The 20,617-nt window shown below is 45.0% G+C and overlaps 1 long non-coding RNA gene across 1 annotated transcript; it reads right to left on the bottom strand.

Annotated features, from left to right (window-relative positions):
* Positions 1–473: 473 nt before the first annotated feature.
* On the bottom strand, positions 474–20,579 carry LOC149855907 (uncharacterized). The gene is made up of 3 exons (XR_016438558.1): positions 20,065–20,579; positions 14,599–14,687; positions 474–577 (listed from the first exon to the last, which is right to left on the bottom strand). It is a non-coding gene; the product is annotated as an uncharacterized LOC149855907 (long non-coding RNA).
* Between the last annotated feature and the right edge of the window lie 38 nt (positions 20,580–20,617).

Here is a 20,617-nt window from a genome sequence, read left to right as displayed (position 1 = left end):
CCAAGAAGAAAAAAAATATTAAGGTTCTTGTCTTCTGGATGTCATGAACTAAAACAAGGGGGAGAGAATAATTATTTTAGGGGGCAAGTTAAATGTTTGCTATCCCTCGTCTCGGGGTAGATTCGCAAGGGGTTATCTTGAGCTAGCAAAAAGTAATCTGGTCTAAGGAAGGCTTGCAGGCTGGGAAAACCCAGCCACTCTCCACAGCCCCAGAATGGCCCTGGTTTTATACCCCTGACCCTGTTATTTATAACCTTCCACCCAGCCCACACCTGGACAAGGCAGCCTCCCCTCTCCCCCTTCAGTGCACCCGCCAACCCGCACCACAGACCCACCATCCCCACCCCAAACCTGCCGACCCTATTCACTGGACCCGCCAGCCCCTGTCTTACTTGCCTCTGGCTAGCAAGCAGTGGATGTTTGCACGTGCCTTCCTGATCCAGGTTTAGGTGGTTTACACTGAGCCACATCCTGTGCTCGCGCCCTCTGTGCACAGTCCACAGGTCAGGCCTTTCTCTTCCTCAGTATAGGTGTCACGCAGGGAGATGGGCTCTCACTTCCCACAAGTGTTCTTAATCTAAAAAAGAAAGTCTGACTTGGTCTAATCTTGGATAGCAATTCTGTTTGAAGAAGAGTGGTTGCCTGCCTTTTCTTGTCTAATTTTTCCTGCTATACTCTGCTTTCTGCACATCCTTTCACAGCATCTGATGAAACGACCTTGGGTTCACAAAAGTTTGTGCACTTTCTCAATATATATATATAAATATATATAATTTAGTCTATAAAGCGACATCTTTACCTTAATATTGTGCAGAATGGGTTACGGCTAAAAGCTAGGGTTAGCCTTGCGACTTCGGGAATAGTCTAAAGCTAGTACTGGGATTAGGTCTACCAAGACTGTTACACATGCAGAGATAGTTACAGTTAGACCTGCTGGTAAGGCAAATCTTAATGTTACAACAAATACTCTGGCAGCATCCCAACCAGAAAAGCCCCAGTTACAGGTTAGGTTAGGATTAGGGCAAGGTTTAGGTTTCTGTCAGCCCTTTCCTCTAGCAGCGCAGACAAGTTACAGAAGATAGACTTTATTGGGGAAATAGCAATAATGTTTGACATAATTCAGGAAAAAGAAAAACAAAGGTAAATGAAACAGGCTGCTTACCTGCAAGCCACCAATCTGGAATACTCTGAGATTAACCAATCTGCTAATGCAAAATGCAGTGGCATGGTACACCCATCATGTCCAGCATTTCTTGCATGCATCTGATAAGTCTGTCTGTACAGGTGCTCTGATGTAGATTGATCAACACCGCATATTGCTATCTTTGGTACCATTCTTCACAGAGAGTCTTTTGGCCCTTCAACAATGGGCACGTCTACACTTTCATGCATCATAATTACAGTGCATTAAGTTTAGTGCCTGTAATTACTAGGGGTGTAATGGTAGAGATTTTGAAGGCCGATAACAATAGCCGATTTTTAAGGAGGCGTATCGGGTGATACCGATCCGATTTCCAATATGCAGCCCTGCAGCTTAAGTAACTGCATCCAGCTGGTAAGCCTGTTGTGGTGCAAGGGAAGGGAGGAGGGAAGGGGCATGGGAGGTGCAGATCAAGGCCCCTGCGGTGAGGGAGGAGTGGGGCTGGGGCCCAGCCAGGACGGGGTGGGATGCCAGACGGAGCCATGGATTGTCGGGGGGGGGGCTCCTGCCACTGCGTGCACCCTGGGAGTGCATGGGGGGGGTTATGTACCCCTGGGTCTGCATGGGGCAGAGTGCCTGCTACCATGGCCTGGGGCCGGGCTCTTCCCGGCAGGGGAGGAGCTGGGCTGGGCTGGGCTGCGCTTGGGGCGAGTGACAGTACACTGGGAGGTAGGCCTATGTGGGAGGGGAGCTGCAGCCACCCCGAAATTCACCAACCCCCCCATAACTTCCTCTCCCAGTGCCGCCGCCACCTGCCCTGAGCTTAGCCCCAGCCCAACTCCGCCCCCCCCATGATGACAGGAAGAGTCTGGTGCAGCTGCAGCCCCAGCCTGCAGCGACAGCCCACCCCTCCTACACCCCGCACAGATCCAGGGGCATACACCCCACCTCCCCATGCCCTCCCAGGGTGCGCACTGAGGTGGGAGCCACCCCCCCCCCCACACCCTCCAGACAAGCCACGGCTCTGCCCCACACCGCACCCTGCCCCAGCCCCACTCACCGTGGGGGGTCTTGATCTGCTCCCCCTACACCTCTTCCCTTCCCCCTCCCCTTGCAACACAATAGACTTACCAGCTGCCCGCAACTCTCCAAGCTGCCAGGCTGTGCTCCCCGCTGCCTACGTGCTGTGCTGTGCCTGCACACATGCGTAGCATTTATCAGCCAAACTATCGGCCCCATCAGGCCAATTTCCAAAGCAGTCCATTTTCTTTATATCGGTGCCAATCTGATATCAAAACGATGTATTGGTGTACCTGTTGTAAGTACAGGTACTAAACTTGAAGCACCATAATCAGTGTATTGCGCAGTAGCACCAGTGCATGCTTTTTTCATGATGCTAATGCACAGCAGACTAATTCTACTGTGCATTTGCACATTACCAGGGTTTTTGCCAGCTGTGCTAATACACAGTAGAATCAGTCTACTGAGCCCTTAGCGCCTCCTGTCGATGTATCCAGTCCTTGTATTTTACATCCCAAGGAAAGAGACTGATGTGTATCCCCTGACATCTTTATTTATTACTAAGTTAACTCTTAAGAAGTTTGCTCAATAACCTTAACAGTCTTCGCTTGCTTTCTTTCACCTGAGGAATTACATCTTACAAACTATTGTCAATTTGATTTCCTTAACTTGGTACCTTATGCACAGGCTGTTGTACTACATGAACTCCTGTCCTCCACTGAAGGGAACATGTAGTGTTCTTTCCATAGCCCAAACAATTGCATCTCCCCGCTATGCTTCGCTTTTTAAAACAAAAAGTTTAGACTTTCATCTTTTCTAGGCCTATAAAGGTTCCCTCCTTGACAACTCTGCTGTGAGTAACTGAGGCTCATTCAATACACATACCTACTATAGGTCAGTTTTTTTTAGATGAAGGCACACTTTACAGCTGTTGGTGTCACCATAAATAAGCAGGACAACAGGCTGATTTTTAGAAACACAGGCATAAAAGGTCTATTTCTATATAGCGCTGCAGCTGGCTGAGCAATTGCACCAGTGCTGACCTTACCAACTACATCCTCACACCAGTTGCTGCTGTTTCCACTTACCACTAGTCTGAAAGGACAAGTCATTTTAACAGAGAACAACATATGGGTTCTTTTTCCAAACTATTTCCAAAGAGTCAATGGTACAAGACAAGGTTTCTCGGGTAAATGTGATATCTTTTATTAGACCGACTAAATAGTTGGAAAAATTGTTCTTTGCAAGCTTTTGGGTACAAACACCCTTCTTCAGGCAGAGGGAGAGTCTACAGTTGTACTGTGCTCTCCTGGATAGGAAAAAAGCCAGTATGCAGGAATGGTACAGCAATAATTTCAGTGCATTTTCTCAGATGAACATCTAGCTGTTTAGCTTTGTATTCCCAAGAGCACATCTCATACAGGAAAACACTGCTGTCATCTTAAGAGTTGCATTCATCTGTTCTCTCAGTTGTTTCGCTAAGGGATGTGGGTGGGAGGAGGGTTTTATTGTGGCATACTGTGGTTCTGTTCCTTATCTTTTACAGCCTTTTAATTGCCATGCTACAGTACAAGTCATGCAGGAGAAGCACACTGTTGAAGATTTGGTTGCAAAGGACACACACAACACGATTTTTCTCTTCTTTCTTTGTTCACTGTACAAAAACGTAGTGATATCAGCATAAGTACAATATAGTCCCAACTATGTTGTTATTTGTATTACGTTAGGACCTATACGCTTCAAGAGAGAACACGATCCCGTTGTATAAACACTCGGCCCCCGTCCTGAACAACTTACAACCTAACTTGAAAATACATGTGGAAGGGACTAGAGAAGCAGAAAGAGGAACTAACTCATCCAAACTCAAGGGCTGAGAAAGCTGAGAACAGAATCGTGTCGCTGAGGCCTTCCTATTCTGTCCCTTAGGCCATGCTGCCACCCAGTGGAAATTTGTACACAAAAAACCTTCCCCTGATTTCAGAGCATTTGCGGCCCAAAAAGAAAGCAAAATCAGACTTCTTGCCAATAATAGACTCAAACCATATTCTGTTATCCGGACTGCAGCTATAGTATATATAAACTAGTGAATTAAAGATGGTTGAAATTTTCAGTCATTGCATTTCCAGATAGAACAAAACATTGAGATTTGGACATTTTCCATAAAATAATCATAATAATAAAATCTGTTTTGAGTTGAAGACGGGTGAAGAAGAAAAAAAACAGTCTTCAATTATAGTCTTAAACTCCTGACATTTCAAAGTCATTCACCATTCCTCCCTGGAAAACGCAGTTCAGAAGTGGCCGCTTTTAGTTCACTTCTGAGGGTGTCGGTGACGGGAGAGCGATCACATCCTCTGCCATAAAATAAGCAAACAAATCTCTACTGCTTTAGTGGAAAGGGGAAACAGTGAGATGTAGGAGTGATGTTCAGAAGGAAACCATGGAGTCAGAAAGCACAGAAGAAGGGCAGTTCAGGAGCATTTTTGAGGTGGTGAAGAACCTACATTTGGCACCTGGGATCTGTGGGCAGGTAGGGTTATGTGTTGTCTACAGAACAACCTCTCCATCCAGACAGCTTAGGGGAAGGCTGCAAGAGCCCTAACATGCTGTTCATCCTATTCTCCCCAGCTTCTGTTCCTACAATAACCTCCGTCCCCAACTTTCCTCTTCATCCCAATCAGTATTTTACAGAGTTGCTCAATCTCATAAATCAAGAGAAGTTGATTTTAGAAATGAAAAGAGGGCCCCTGGAAGAAAAAAAAAGTGTTCATTCCAAAGTACCTACTCCCTGCCTCCAAAAACCTGAAGTGAGATTTGTTGTAATTTAGGGGTCTTACAAGGAACCCATTGGCAGATGTTCATTCCCTCAGTGTGTAAAGTCTGCATTTAAAATAGAGACGCGAAGCCCAGAAAATGGAAATTGCAAGTCAGCGAGTCAGAAATGCCAGTCTATAATCTGTTACCTCTTCCATGCATCGTGATGGAGGGGCTACAGCTCTACAACCCTACCAGTCGGTCACAAAAGGACGCCTGGCTTTGTCCCACCCCTGTTCCAGACAGAACAGCAATCCGTCCTCTGGGACAAGTGGTTTTACTGAAACTATCGCATGCTCTCACAAGTTTTTTCAGATATGTGAAAAACTCCCCCTGGCAGCAGGTGAGACCTGTCACCCATCAAAAATGATGTTGAGGAACGCTGAGGTTTGGAAGAAAAAAATTAAGAGGTTACACCAACATTTTTTGAAAACTAGAAATGATTGAGAGATGGGAAATTTCAAATAAACTCACCTTTTGCTTTCTTGAAGACATTTCTGATATGCTTTAGAAATGTAATTTAGAGATGCTCAAGGCATTTGTGCTAAAAGCAAATGCTCTTCGAAAGCTATGATGCAAAACGAGCACCCCTGTAATGTAAGATCGCTATAGCAGCTAATAGTCTATGCACACGCTCACAAACTTGTTCTTATATTTTTATGTGGGAAGTTAATTTCCTATCATTGTCATATTAGGTTAAATAAATACATAACTTTTTGTTTCATGTTACACCTCGCATTTGTAAAGCATTCCCGGTTAGACTGAATGCCATACTGAGTTTTATGTATTTAGGAATCGTCAAGTCCAGAGACTTATTGTACTGACGCAGAATGTACAATTAACAATGTTCTGCCATATTCCTATTATAATTTTACCTATATGTTTTCTGTTGTCAGACCAACAAGGGAAAATTATGGATTGCATTAAACTACAACACAGTGATGTAGAAACATGAGAAGACAAGGGATTTTATATTTTTACCACAGACATACATTTCCCGACAGCAGAAACACAAAAATTACAAAGTTCGATCCTTTGGAAAGCATAAAGAGTATTGAATCGTAATTCTAAAAGGCCTGTAAAATATCGGGCCAAAGCTGCTTGAATCAGTGACCCCATTTACCTTAGAGTACTTTATTTCCACAGATTATATAGCATAGGCCAAGGAGCCATGTACTTCAAGGATTAGAAAGACGTGTTACTCCCTTCACTCCCTTCCATTGGACCTAAATAACTGAAGCCAAAAACTTGTCTGCATAGTTTGCTATAGCTTGTACTGCTATAGTATGTAACCAAATCCCAGACATCTATGGCAGCAATTATCTCATTATGACTCCTCTTACTGCACAATAGTTCTGTGCTATGTTTCATGAAGAAGTCCTGGACCTCCTCGCCCTTGGAGGAGAGGTGGAAGATTCAGGAACCTGTTGTAAAGAGCCATCATAACAGGGGTGTATACAAAGCCATTGCTAAAGGGATGTCTGAGCAAAGTCACACACAGCAATTCAGGATTAAGAGCAAGGCGCTGAAATTGGCTTACAAGGGACTCCTCTCCATGTCTCTATATTACAACAATTTAGACAGGACTTTGGCACAGATGCAGCAATCAAGCCACACATTATTATGGATAGTGCCCAGGCAATCAACAGCTGCAAAGACTCCAGGATTGAGAAGGAGATGGATGAGGAGGACATCTCACCTATAAATCTAGATGTCGTCACAGTGCAAAACTAACAAAATCTCACCTTGGACACCTTGCCCTTCAGCACTGGTGTAAGAGTGTCTTCCTTCCCACCTCTCGGTTTTCAAGCCAAAGCTCCCATCATTTACAAAGTTCCTTTCTGGCTGCCTAGACTGCCCCTCCCTCTTCCTCACAAAAGTGCCTTTTGTCATCATGACATCCATGCAGGTCATGCACAATCCTTTCCTACTAGTTAGTGCTGAGCCCATTTTGGGCCCAGAAACCATGCTGCGCCAAGTGAAGGTGGTACAAGGAAAAGTCCTCCAAGAGAAAGCTGGCAAACCTCATCCTTGTTCTTGTCCTCCTGCTGCTGATGCAGCTGCTAGCAGGCATGCTGTGGACGCTCCTGCCAAAGCTGCTGCAACCACCACTTGGCAGCCCAGCAGCTGACTTACAAAGTTGAAGGCACCTGGAAACAAGATGATATCAAATACATCTCCAGAAGCTACTGTGGATTGGGACACAGCCCTGAGCTATCTATGCTGGCTAGTGACTGTTTCAACATGCTGTGGACTAGCTAGACGGCATGACAGGAACCACAAGAGCTTCTGAGCTTCACCCTAGCACCATAATGTCTGTTGTCTCTGCTGGCTTCCACTATGCGTCTCGCAAAGTGCCATGCACGCAGGAGCTCCACAGGGCACAGGGCAGGAGACAAACACTTCAAGAACCGCCAGCGTGACACCTCCAGTGTGGCTTCACTTACTTATTTTCACCTTTGGTCCATGCACAAAGTAGCAGGTAGGTGCAGCACGCCCAGGAACCCCTTGCTGCTACGTGCCAGGTGCATGATGTAGACAGAAGTTCAGTGCACCACAGCTCGGTACTAACTAGCCTCCCCTAGGACAAGCCCTGTGTGACTCCTAAATAAAGAATCCACAGCAAATGTGTGTTTGGCTAAAACCCTTCAAGTTATCAGAGATGCTGTTCACAATCCTTTTTATTGGCTTCCTGTTAACATTAATATGAGCCATTTATGTCCCTAGGAATGTTCTTGGAATACAGAAGTTTCACAAATGCCCACACAAATATATCTTTGCACATACATTCACTGTGCAAGTATTCAGCAGCTGTCTTAGTTGTTGTATGAGCTTGGGGCCAATCAGTCAGGGCACAGGGCAAATTGAGGTAAATCAGGGAACCAATAATGCAGAGAGAGAAAATTATGAATATTTAATATATGGCACAGTAGATGCATAGAGAGTTGCAAGCAGCGCACCACCAGAAACGTTCACCTTAATCCCCTGTAACTGTTCAGCGAGCATTAAATGTCCAATTCACAAAGGATATACAGGAAACCCTCGCTATAATGGGTTCAGCATTTGCGGTTTCAAATATTCATAAATGCTGACCCTGCATCTTAAATACACTTAAAGGAGCTCCGCACTTCCCACCGCTACTGCCGGGCTCCTGCTGCCACACTCCTGCTGTTGCCAGCGCAGCTGTGCCCGCCCCTCAGCTGCCGGGGGCACTGCGTTCATGAACACAGACGGCATTCATGAACGCAGTGCCGTATTCACGGATTTCGCCATTCACCGGGGATATAAGAATATATCCCCCGCAAATGGTGAGGGTCTCCTGTACATGTGTTTTAGATGCTGCCAGAGCAAAATAAGGCTGTTAGCTCCAACTGGCACCTATAACCTATGGCGGTTCCAGATTCAGTCTCCATTTACAGCTACAGTCTTGGATAATAATACAGACACAAGGAAATATCAAAATGTGTTCACAAATTATTCATGGACACAAGAAGCTCAGTGTACCATATACTGTACATTGTTCACTTCAAATTCTCTGGCTGTGGCATAAAAATGTTTAAAAATATTGATATGACTGGTTACTGCCTACCAAACCTCTTCACACCATTAAATATATGTCAAGCTACTTATCTGAACGCATCTCATTGTTACATCAACACAATCACGCGTTAGTCCACAACTCTGGCCAGAGCATGAAGATTTTAACTCCAATCTTCTGCTTTTCCTTATTTGCACCAAGTTCCCTCCGTGGGGGTGGCATGATGTCAGTTGAACACACAATGATAAGCAAAGGGCCATTGGGACTTAAATCATTAGGACAGATTCTTGGAACCTTTATTCAGGCAACACTCGCCCTGCAGTCAAGCAATGATCAAGGACTGCAGGATCTGCACGAGTGATACCTGCATTTATTTGATCTGGGCAAGACAAACTAGAGGTCACCGATGTGAAATATGCAACAGGAATACAGAATGTGGACTGGAGATCTGATATACATTTCAAAGAAAAGCATTTACTCCAGTCTGAAGACACGTGGTTCTGTCCTTGTTTAATACAGATCCTGGTTTTCTCTGTTTAAAAACCCCAAACTCCCTCACCGTGGCGACTTCAATCCCACCCCCCATGTTGCCTATTCGCACCCCCCTCATAGACTTACCTGCAGCCTGCTGGTGGAGCTGCTCTCCACCACGGCCTGGCTGTAGTGTCGGCCATGCGTATGCATGCACATGCACACACGCACTTGCTGCCCGCTCGTCCTGGTCCCCCCAGGCCCAAGCAGCCCCTTGAAGGCTGGAACTCTGCCATCCTGCAAGGGAAAACCTGTGGTTTCCATGGTTTTCCAGGACAAATGACTGGATCTCTGGTAATGAGCATCTTTAGAAGAAGCATTGCTGCACTGAAATCTCTTTAACTGGAACGCTGATAAACAGCATACTCAATTAACAGAAGCATGATTATGTACAAGGAGCAGACTCACCAGAACACATTATAATAATACTAAACAATTAATAAATGATCCACCTAAACCCTGTAAGTGGCACACCTGTGCTCTCAGACCTGTGCTTAGGTATGTATTTGTTTGGCTGGCATATTTTGGGAATAGTTATCACTAAAATGAGTTACTACTAATCAGTTTACAATTTACATGAGAAGTCCGAATGACTGGCCTCACTCTAAACTTCAATATCGTTTAGATGAAGGATGTAAGTGGTAGGAATTTACTAGCTCATGCGGGTGGGGGGAGCTCAGTTACCCATAAAACAGGATTTTCCTTTTAGACAGACTTACTGTACGTAACCCTCAGGAACTATGTGAGCGGAGACAGCACTGACAGGGTTAGAGATGTTAGGGGAAGGCCCAGGACAACCAGGAGACCTGGTCTCTATTCCTGACTGTGCCACCTTGGATTTGTCCCTTCACGGTTCTCTGCCTCAGTCTTCTCATTTGTAAATTCAGGCCCCACTACATGTTATATCTATTGCACAGTTACCCTGCTAACTGCGCAATAAATTTAGATGGGCTAGACATGCAAATTAACTATCCCACCTTAAAAAGGTCCAATCAGCTATTAAGTTATTGCTCGAAAAAGTGTAATAACTTTATAGTCGGTTTCTATTTAGCTTTAATTTGCATACGTAGGCCATCCTGCAGGTGGGAAACATCAGCTGCTGCAATATCCCAGTCGCTGGTAAACACAATGCAACCCCAGAGCTGGGAGATCACAGCCAATGCAGTTTCCCAACTGCAGTGGTGAGGGGGTGCTCCAAGCAGTAGCTGAAAGATCGCACCCCTGCAGCTGGGAGACCACAGCAATGTCCCATGACTATGGGGGCTGAGAGTCCTGCAGCTCTTGGCCCCAGCTACGTATGTGGCACAGCCAGGACTGAGAGCCCCATCAGGTGTGAGGAGTCTCGGTCCCGGCTGTACGTGGGCCTCTCAGCTAGGAGCCGCACCAGCAAAGAGGGCTCCCAGCTGCGCGAGCCTGCTTCTTGCCGATGCAGGGGGATCCCCAGGTTGGGTTTCCCCTCCATCAGCAAAAAGAAGCAATTGGAGCTAATGCTCAATCCCACAATCACGCCTCTTGCCATGCACATGGGGACTAAGGGTGACAGTGTTTCTTTCTCTTTGTGCAAGACCTACAGATAAAAACATGTTCTAAAATGCCAGGTGTTCTTCAAGGTGAATCTCTGACATATAGCTGAGGTTGATCTGAATAAACTGATCTTCTTCCTTCATTGGCAGGTCTTTAGTTCCAGTGTTCATTTACTTAGAGTATGTTGGGCCAGCTTACTAGCACACCGCAAGATACTGTTCACCATGCAGGAGCCTCCAGCTCAGAAATGACCTCAAAATTCCTGCTTCTCAAACCAGCAAAGGCCAGGTATGACAAAGAGATGAGTTTGGCCTTGAAAAAGAGGGGCAGACTGCCAACCTCATTCATTTTCAGACCTTCATAGTGGAGTCAAGTCTATCAAGTGTTCTCTCATTATTTTAAGCACTCAGACCATAAAAAATGAAACAATCTATCTGATAACTAATGAGAAGTATTAATATATTTTTCAGAAAAAAGACAACTTTCTACTTTTGGAAGTGGAGGAGGGTCACAGTTGTGACCCCTCAGACAAAGGATAAGGCAGAGGAATGGCATGAAAGTAAAATTAATAGACAGGAGAATAATGTTGAGCTCTTCCCATGGGTGGAGGCTCAAATGGAGCTCTCAGCCAAATGTTATATATCAGGGGTTGTCAACTGGGAGTATGCATACCCCTAGGGGTACTTGGAAAGGTCCTAGGGGGCATGCGCAGCCTGGCAGGGATGGAGCGCCGCCACCCACCACCCTACCACCACTGCCTCCTAGGAGCCGTGTGCGAGGGCACTGGCACCTCTCTGCAGGCCGCAGAAGTGTTGTCTGGATGTACAAGAGGGGAGCTTGTATGCGGCAGCCACTGCCGCCATCCACCACCCTGCACCACTGCTGAATCCTGCTTTCCTATGGCTGGTCACACATGCGACTCCACGGGCTGCTGATGGGCAGTGTGCAATTGGCTGGGTGCAAGGCCCATCTTCAGCCCATGGAGCCACACGTGCGACCAGCTGTGGGAAAGTGGAGCACAGTAGTGGCAGCAGTGTGGGGTGGCGGGTGGCGGCAGTGGCAGCCGCCGCATGCGAGCCCCCCACCCCACTCTGCGTCTGCCCACCACCACCAGAAGGGGTACACTTCTTTAAAAAGTTTGAAAAGCCCCGTTATATATTGGCCTCGACTCCACAGTTCAGAATAAAGGAGGGCAGAAGGGAATAAAAGAGCCAGCAAGACTGCTCAGTATCTCAGGAGAGAACAGGACGTTGCTTACTGGTCCATCACTAACCAGGGAGTGAATCAGGTTGTCTTCTTCTAATGAAACAACTTGAGTGGACTGTGCTGAGGAACCTTTGGGGGCAATCACGTGATACAGATGGAAAGCTGGGCAGAAATACAGACCTTAGGTAGCAACTTCAGAGTTAGAAGTGGTCCTCATGGACAGATCAGAGGGCAGGTGAGGTAGACAAATGTGGTTGTTAATGCATGCGTATTATGTATATATGCACTCTGCATATATTTCATATTGATAAAATCAGGGGTCTTTCCACACTTCTCTGCATGAATTTAGCGGCAGACACGGTAGTAAAATATCGGATTACTAAGACTGCAATATTTTTACTACGTACATGACAGACAGCACATTTACTTTTATACTGTTATAGAATTGGATCACAGATAACACTAAACTGCAGCTGGCAGAATAAATCAAAACACATCTTTCCATTGTGCCACCTTTTTTTCCCATGGTCTTCTAGTCATGAATGCAAAAAAAAACACACACCTACTTTATCTCTCTTCTATCTATGTAACATAGACAGTCTGCAGAAAAATATACTCTTAGTTTAAAATGCTACCCCAAGAGAATTTGACCGTCACTCCACTCCCTTTAATGGAATATTGATTTTTTTTATACTTTAGTCTCTAGCAATCAATATTCTAATAGATGCACAATATACTGGCAGAAGGAGAGAGTACCTAAATAGAGATGATTATTCAGAAATCAAGGCTAAATCACAAAGCAAAATTAAATAGGGGATGGAAAAGGAGGCACAGCAACAGAAAAAAAACAAAGAAAAAAGGGGGGGCCAAGAAAGCAGAACTGTAAGTATGACACTGAGAAACAAAGATTAGTTAGGAGAGAAAAAGAAATGATGTGTATAAATTAGTTGCCAAACTGTGAAGCTTTATTTCAAATACTCATTCAAGCCTCTTATTTTTGCCAGGGGAAAGGCAGAGGAACTTTAATATATCAGATTGGGCTCAGAGTGTTTGCCCTGCCAGCATGGTTCATCTCACCCTGTGGAAAGTGTCAGATTGAGAAAAAAGTAAGTGTAGAGATCTAAGGAGGACTACCTAGAGAGGACACTTAATAGATGCTGATGGAACAGCGGGGCCTTCCAGTGGCTATACAGGCCAGGGGCAGCCATTTGAACCCAGCAAGCAAGGCCAAAAGAGCCAGCTGTCTCTTTGAAGGGCCATTGCCAAGTAAAATTGGGATAAGGAAGGAACAGTCCCCCCTTGTCTTAATCCAAGAGGTCAAGCTTGGTCACGGACCTATCTCCATCTACAACTTTCTGACTGAACTGGCAGAGGACTATTGTTTGTTAGGAAATGTAAAGCCCAGGTGGCCAGGAATAGCAATATACAGCTGAAAACTCAGGGCAGGCTTACTTCACTGAGTGTTTCAGTGGTTTAGGAAAACTTGTAATGAATTCCAAAACAAGAGGAAATCAAACACAGTGCTCAGTGCTAACCACCCAAGATGTTCCTAGCTCCTATCAAATGGGAGAGGAGCGGACAAATGATTTCCTGATTCGTACGGTGAGAGTTGGTTAGAGCGTGGTGCTAAGGTCATGGGTTTTAGCTATTCCCCATTGGATACGATGATCTCTTGAGGTCTCGTCCAGCCTTACTCCTCTGTAATCTGTGACCCATTTTAATGAGAAACACCAGAGACCTTGTGTTTCCCCTCCCTTTATGCAGGTTCTGTTATGTGTGCATTGACTCTTATGCGATGATCCTTTTTATACCAAAAATTCATTATATGCAAGGTAAATTCACTCTTATGCGATTGCAGTCAGCTGCTTTGTGCGGTGCATTGTGGGAGTGACGTGCACCAAAATATAATCTCCTGTGTGGATCTGTTCTCCTTGCTCGTTGTTTGTGTTTCCATAGTTGTCATCCCCATTATGGTAACATCCACCACTGCCCAGTGCTTGTGTGTACTGTCTGCTGTCAGTGAATACCAAAATTGTTTTGTAAAAAGTGGTAGAAATGGGTCTGGGGGTCAGTACAGTTGAGGTCTTGGAACATATCCCTGTTTGTTGCAACGCAAAGTGGGTTCCCTTTATGCAAAGTCGAGTTATGCGCCATTTTCCAGGAACACATGTACAGCATAAAGCGAGGTCATTGTTTTAAAGGGCTGCAATAGGACACGTATACTCCGCCCAGTGTCTAGTCATAGTGCAAATATTAGTGGAAATTCATTGGTGAAGTTTGGTAAAAAAAAAAAGACTCCAAGGTAAACTTGTTTTTCCAGGTGCAGTTTACCTTCTTCCATCAGGAGGATATTAACAGACTGGCTGAGTTTGCAGAGAACAATGATAAAAATGGGGCAGGAAGTAATTATTTATAATAGAAAAAAATTTCCACAGCTCTCTATGTACATCTGATCAAAGGAAAAGGACAGATATTATCTCATCTTAGAAACATTATTGCTTGTTGCTATAACAATTCTACAACTATCCCAGGTGCCTTTGTTTATCAGTGCAAAGTTCAGACTTAGTTCACTTCATTCCTTTGACTCCATTTTCTGCTGTTATTCAAGAATTTGACGTCAAGTCAAATGACCTTTCACCAGCTTTTCACCCACTATGAACAATTCAAGACTTCAACCCATTGCATGGTTCATACAACAGAAAGTTGTGGGGGAAGGAAGACAGAGAGGACAAGGGGTTTTCCATGATCTTTTACTGATTTTTAAAACCCTCCCTGCACTAGATGCAAGCAAATCTGTTTCTTGCACAACGAAGTAATGACTCACCATTTTAGTTATTTCAAAAATGGAAAAGAACTCCATCTGGTGCTATCCATTAGCAGCCAAATTGTATGCATCTTGATCCCAAGGTCTATCTGAAAAAAATAGAAGTCCTTGATTTACAAAAACAAAGTAGATTCACTGTCTATAATCACTCAGCACCCAAATTTCCTCCCTATCAGTACAGAAAGTGCTTGAAAACTGGATAAATCAATCCAAAAAGGCAACACTTTGCAGAAACCTGCTGCAAATGTTTATGGCTTATTGCCATTATCATTCCTTAAATGATGAATCACAATGTACTTTTGAAACATTTGGTTCAGAAGAGGGTAATTCAGAGCAGAGGCCAATCCCAACAGCTATGTAGAAGGGGCACCGGCCTCCCTATATTTGGGGGCAGGACAGCCATAGGAAATTGGCTAACAGGAAAAGGTCCATCTACCCCAAACAAAGTCGAGGGCTGGTTGATAGTGACATGACTTTTACTGGCAGAAGTGGTTGGCACTCCAAACCCAAGGGAAAAGGTTGACTTGTTTGATAGCAGGCCTCTGAGCAAGCTTCTGAAAAGAAGTCAGATAAAGGCACTACTCAAGATTTGGGGAGTTCAGTTTCATGCCTCCTTCTCTTCCAAATGTATCAGAAGCACGATTTTTGTGCTTGCTTGTTGCAGGAGCGCTCACCCACCCCTGCTCAGCAATTAGTTTGGTCCCATGAATGGCACGTGCCCCCAGCGGCTGGGGGAGCACGGCTGCACCAGCAGCAGCGGGAGCATGGCAGTGGCAGTGGGAGCCTGGCAGCGATGAGCAGGGAGCTCCGGCAGATGGTGCCAGCACTGTCGTTGGCAGGGGGTGGGGGTGGCGAGTGCCGACCATGGGCACCACCACCACCAGCGCTGGCAGCAGGGCGGTGAGCGGTGACCACCTGCAGGAGCTGCCAACAGTGTCAGTGGTGCCTTTTTGCAGGGGACACACCGCCACGCTCAGGGGGTGCACGTGCACCCATGTGCACCTCTTACACATCGCCCCGTTTGGTTCCCAGACTTTAGCCATCTTCTTTCCACACTAATATTAATCAACAACAGCATACGATCGGATGTAAATTAAACCAGCATAAACAAGTTATGCATCCACACTTTCAGGTGCATTTATGTTCAATATGTTCCACAAAAGTTGGCTGCAACTACTGATAAAGGCCGAGATAAATCTGTGGATGGTAATATAGTTTTATCCTAACCTACTCAGTGAAAAGTTCCCGAAGTTGCTGTAATACTAATGCCATAAAAATATCCTGACCAGTAAGGCTGTGCGAAGCTTTGGTCGCTGATTCAATTCGGTGGAGATTCGGCCCAATTCAAATCCGAATCGAATATGGCCTGCTTTGCACACCCCTACCCACTGGGCTCTTACCTCTCCAGTCCAGTTACATATAAAATGAGCCTGTTTGCTGAGCCCTAGACATACTCCCCTGATGTAGCAGTAAACTGCTACCAAGTCCCCTCTCAGCCTTCATTTCTGTAGGCTGAAGAGGCCCAGGTCCTTCAGCCTGTCCTTGTCTGGCTTGTCTTGCAAGTCCCTGATCTTACAGGTGGCTCTTCTCTGGACCCTCTCAAGTTTTTTCATAGATTTCATAGACATTAGGGCTGGAAGGGACCCCGGAAGATCATCGAGCCCAGCACCCCCCGCAAAGGGCAGGAAGTCAGCTGGGGTCATAGGATCCCAGCAAGATAAGCATCCAATTTGCTCTTGAAGGTGTTCAGTGTAGGTGCTTGAACCACCTCCAGACCTTGGGGGCTCAGACAGTAAAGAAATTCTTCCTTATGTCCAGCCTGAAATGGTCTCGCAGTAGTTTATGACTGTTCGACCTCGTCATCCCTTGGGGCGCTCTGGTGAACAAACGATGTCCTTGTTGTAGTGCGATGCCCAGAAGTGGATGCAGTACTCCAGCTGCTGTCTCACCATTGCAGAGTACATTGGGAGAATCACTTCCTTAGTTTTGCATGAGATGCAATGGTTAATGCACGCCAGCATGTTGTTTGCCCTGCTGGCCACAGCATCGCACTGCTGGCTCACGTTCATGCGATGGTCGATCACTACCCCTAGGTCCCTTTTGGCTATGGTGCAAGTCAAATTCTCACCACCAAGCCTGTAGGTATGTTGGGGATTGCTTGCCCCCAGATGGAGCACCTTACACTTCTGAGTGTTGAACTTCATCTGGTTTCAGTCCACCCAACTCTCCAGCCTGTTCAGGCCCACCTGTATTTGCAACCTATCTTCCAGCTTGGCCATGCTCCCCCACAACTTATATACTATACAAACCTTATAGCCTTTTATGACCAGGTCACACGCTGCCTTGACACAACAGCGGAGGCCTATGTCATCTACCTGGATTTTAGGAAGGCCTTCGACACAGATTTGCATCCTATTCTCATGAGGAAGCTAATGGGCAGTGGAGTGGACGCCTACACAGTCAGGTGGGTGACCAACTGGCTTAGGGACCACACCCAGAGAGTAGTGATTGATGGGTCATTTTCAACCTGGAAGGAGGTGGGCAGTAGGGTCCCACAGGGTTCGGTCCTTGGGCCAGTATTATTTAATATCTTCATCAGTGATTTGGATGAGGGTGTGTTGAGCACCCTCTCCAAGTTTGCAGATGATACCAAATTATGGGACAAAGTAAATACACCAGAGGGTAGGGAGCAGTTACAGGCTGACCTGGGCAGGTTAGATCAATAAGCGGAAAGAAAAGGATGCAATTCAACAAAGATAAATGTAATTCCACCTAGGAAGGAGGAATCCCCAGCACATCTACAGGTTGGGGGATGTCCTCCTCAGCAGCTCAGAGGCTGAGAGAGATCTTGGAGTCATAGTTGACTCCAACATGAACATGAGCCGGCAGTGCAACGAGGTCATCAACAAAGCCAATCGCACCTTGTCGCATGTTAGTGGATTCATGACCAACAGATCAAGGGAGGCGATGCTCCCCCTCTATGCAGCACCAGACAGGCTGCAGTCGGAGTAGTGTGTCCAGTTTTGGGCACCGCACCTCAAGAGGCACACAGAGGATCTGGAGAGGGTTCAGAGGAAGGCCACGCGCATGATTAGTGGTGTCCGTGAAAGACCCTACAAGGAGAGGTTGAGAGATCTGGATCTCTTCAGCCTATACAAAAGACGGCTGAGGGGTGACCTTGTAGCCGCCCATAAATTTATCAGGGGAGGACAGCAAGGAATAGGGGATGCACTGTTTACCAGAGCGCCCCAGGGAGTAACTAGGAATAATGGGTGCAAGCTGGTAGACAGTAGATTTAGGTTAGACATTAGGAAGAAATTTTTTACAATAAGGGTGGCCAGAGCCTGGAATGGGCTTCCAGGAGAGGTGGTGCTGTCACCTAACTTGGAGGTCTTCAGGAGGAGGCTTGACAATCACCTGGCTGGGGTCATCCGACCTCGGCCCTCTTTCCTGCCAGGGGTAGGGAGTCGGACACAATGATCCAATGGGTCCCTTCCCACTCTATTATCTACGAATCTATGAACTTGGTGTCACCTGCAAACTTCGCCAGCAAGCTTTTCACCCCCACCTCCAAATCATTGATAAAGATGTCGAAAAGCTCAAGGACGGACCCCTGACAGACACCACCGGCCACTTCTCGCCAGGACAACACAGATCCATTCACGAGATCTCTCTGGGTCCTACCACGCAGCCCGTTTTGCACCCACTGAACTGTTGAGCAGTTAAGCCCATGATCTTCCAATTTTTCCACAAGGGTATCATAAGATACTAGATCAAAAGCCTTCTGGAAGTGTAGATATATAATGTTGACGAAGGAGGGGCAGAACCAACTTTGAATGTTGTATTTCACACGAGGACCTCACCACACTAGGGTAAGTCTCTGCTGGTTAAACCAGTTTTAGAGCAGATTTCTATCGGCTGAATTGTGCCAAATTTTCTTAACACAGGAGAGAGCGGTTCCATAAGGTGCTTTCCTCCTTCAATTTTGCTTCAGCTGAAGAAAACAGGAGTCCAACTGAGCCCTTACTTTGTACTCTTCAGGCTGAAATTAATTTTTAAAATCTTTCTTCTCTGAATAATTCTGTCTCAAATTAGCAGATTATGTCAATGCACAGTTTCCAATCCGCAGGCATTAAATCTCTTACATCACCACCATAGGTGGGGAAACTAGAGAGAGCCAACAGACCTCAAAATAACAGTTCTATAAAGCTGGTTGTCATAGATATTATCATACCAAATAAAGTACATAGAATGCCCAAATTTCAGAAGCTACAAAAATGAGTTTAAAATGTTTTAGTATTAGCCACAAAAGTGGCATTTTTAAAGCGTACGTTAACTCACTTTAAAAACAGAACTATGAAAGGTTAATTAAAAATGTATGCATGTTGGGATAGGAAGACTAAACAGACAGACTCCAACAGCAAGCTGATGGCTTCAAAATAAGCAAGAGGGATTTAATTTCATAGCGAAGCTTTAAATTTTTCAGCAGTGCCAAATGAAAGTTTAAAATGATTCAGCTGTAAAAGATTTCCCTGCCTGTCAGGTAAATATAAATTGAGTTAAAATTGGCCAAGAGCCATAACTCATGTGGTAAAACCAACACCGCCATTTGCTATGCACTGAAGCAAAAAGCTCTGAGCCTGCTCTTTTTCGCTATTTCCACAAAAAAAAGCCAAATCTCTTTTTTCCCAAATAAGAGACCATCGTCCTATCATCCATGTGATAAACCTATCTTCTTAGAATTTTTATGCAAATGGAGGGAATATCGTAACATATTTCAAAACACTGCTCTAATGAATGATTATATGATCAATATAATTCAGTCAAATGAAGGCAGCCTTTGACAACAAGCTATGACATCAACATCTCACATGGATGATAAATGTAATATTACTTTATTTATTTGTAAAATTGTTATGGCACCACTATAACAATGAGTTTTAAGTGAGTCATCAATAGATGCATTATTCAAACTCACTGTAGTGGTGCATACTCACTGCACCACCGCACTATTTTGTTGCTATGGACTGCGATTATAGTTCACAGGTAAATACTATTTGAAAATTAAGCTTTTTGGTCACTGCATTATTTATTTATTACGTAAATCAACCCCCTCAATGAAAAAAGAACTTAAATATCCCATTTAAAAAGGAAACAGCAAAGCAAAAAAAAAAAGGATAAAAAAGAAAACTTCAAAGAATAGTGAATAATTGGTCATGGTTTATCTTTTTTCAAAATAGAAAATGGATACACTTCAACAAAATGGAAGCGTTGGGTACTCTGCAAGATTTTTCCCCCACACTTTTTTGACAGATCAAAAAAAAAACCCAAAACACTCCCCCCCCCACCCCAAACCCCTGCCGTACAACTGCTTCTTGCATTTTTAAGAAATGTTACCCACCAATAATAAAGTTTAATGCCTGTAAAACAATTGGGCCTCTTGAAAGCCCGGGAGCCCCATTTTACCCCCAGCTGTGCCTTTGGCTCTACGTGGGCGAGACGACCGTGCCTGCAGTCAGCTCTAGGACATAATCCTTTATGTGGACAGCAGGGGCTGCGCTGGGCACTCCTCCGTGCACGGCGCTGCCAAGCGCGGCTGCCTTGGTCTGAGGGAGCGCGGCTGGGAGCAAGGGGATCCTTCTGCTTCCTCCGCCAACCTGTCACAAGACCTCTGCCAACGGGCCTGCGACCACGGCTGGGCCATGCAGCTTGACCTGTACAAGCTCAATAAATGAGTACTAGGAGTAGTAATTATAATAACAATTATAATAAGCACAGTTATATATCACTACATGATAGTATTATTATTGTTGCTATTCTGGTATTGCTAATATGCTATTATTCCTGTTAATAATAATGTATTATATTAATGGCAATATATAGATGTAATTATTAATCGCTATGTATATTATTTATTAATCATTATATATAATGTATACTTTGCACATATATTGTACTTTGGACAGTATACATAATATATACTTTGCACATATATTATATATATTATTAATCACTATAA

Source organism: Crocodylus siamensis, chromosome 11 (genome assembly GCF_052110815.1).
Source record: "Crocodylus siamensis isolate JL-2025a chromosome 11, ASM5211081v1, whole genome shotgun sequence".
Classification (NCBI taxonomy): Eukaryota; Metazoa; Chordata; order Crocodylia; family Crocodylidae; genus Crocodylus; species Crocodylus siamensis.
The sequence above is the reverse complement of the archived record's forward strand: the minus strand, read 5'-3'. Positions and strand labels throughout refer to the sequence as shown.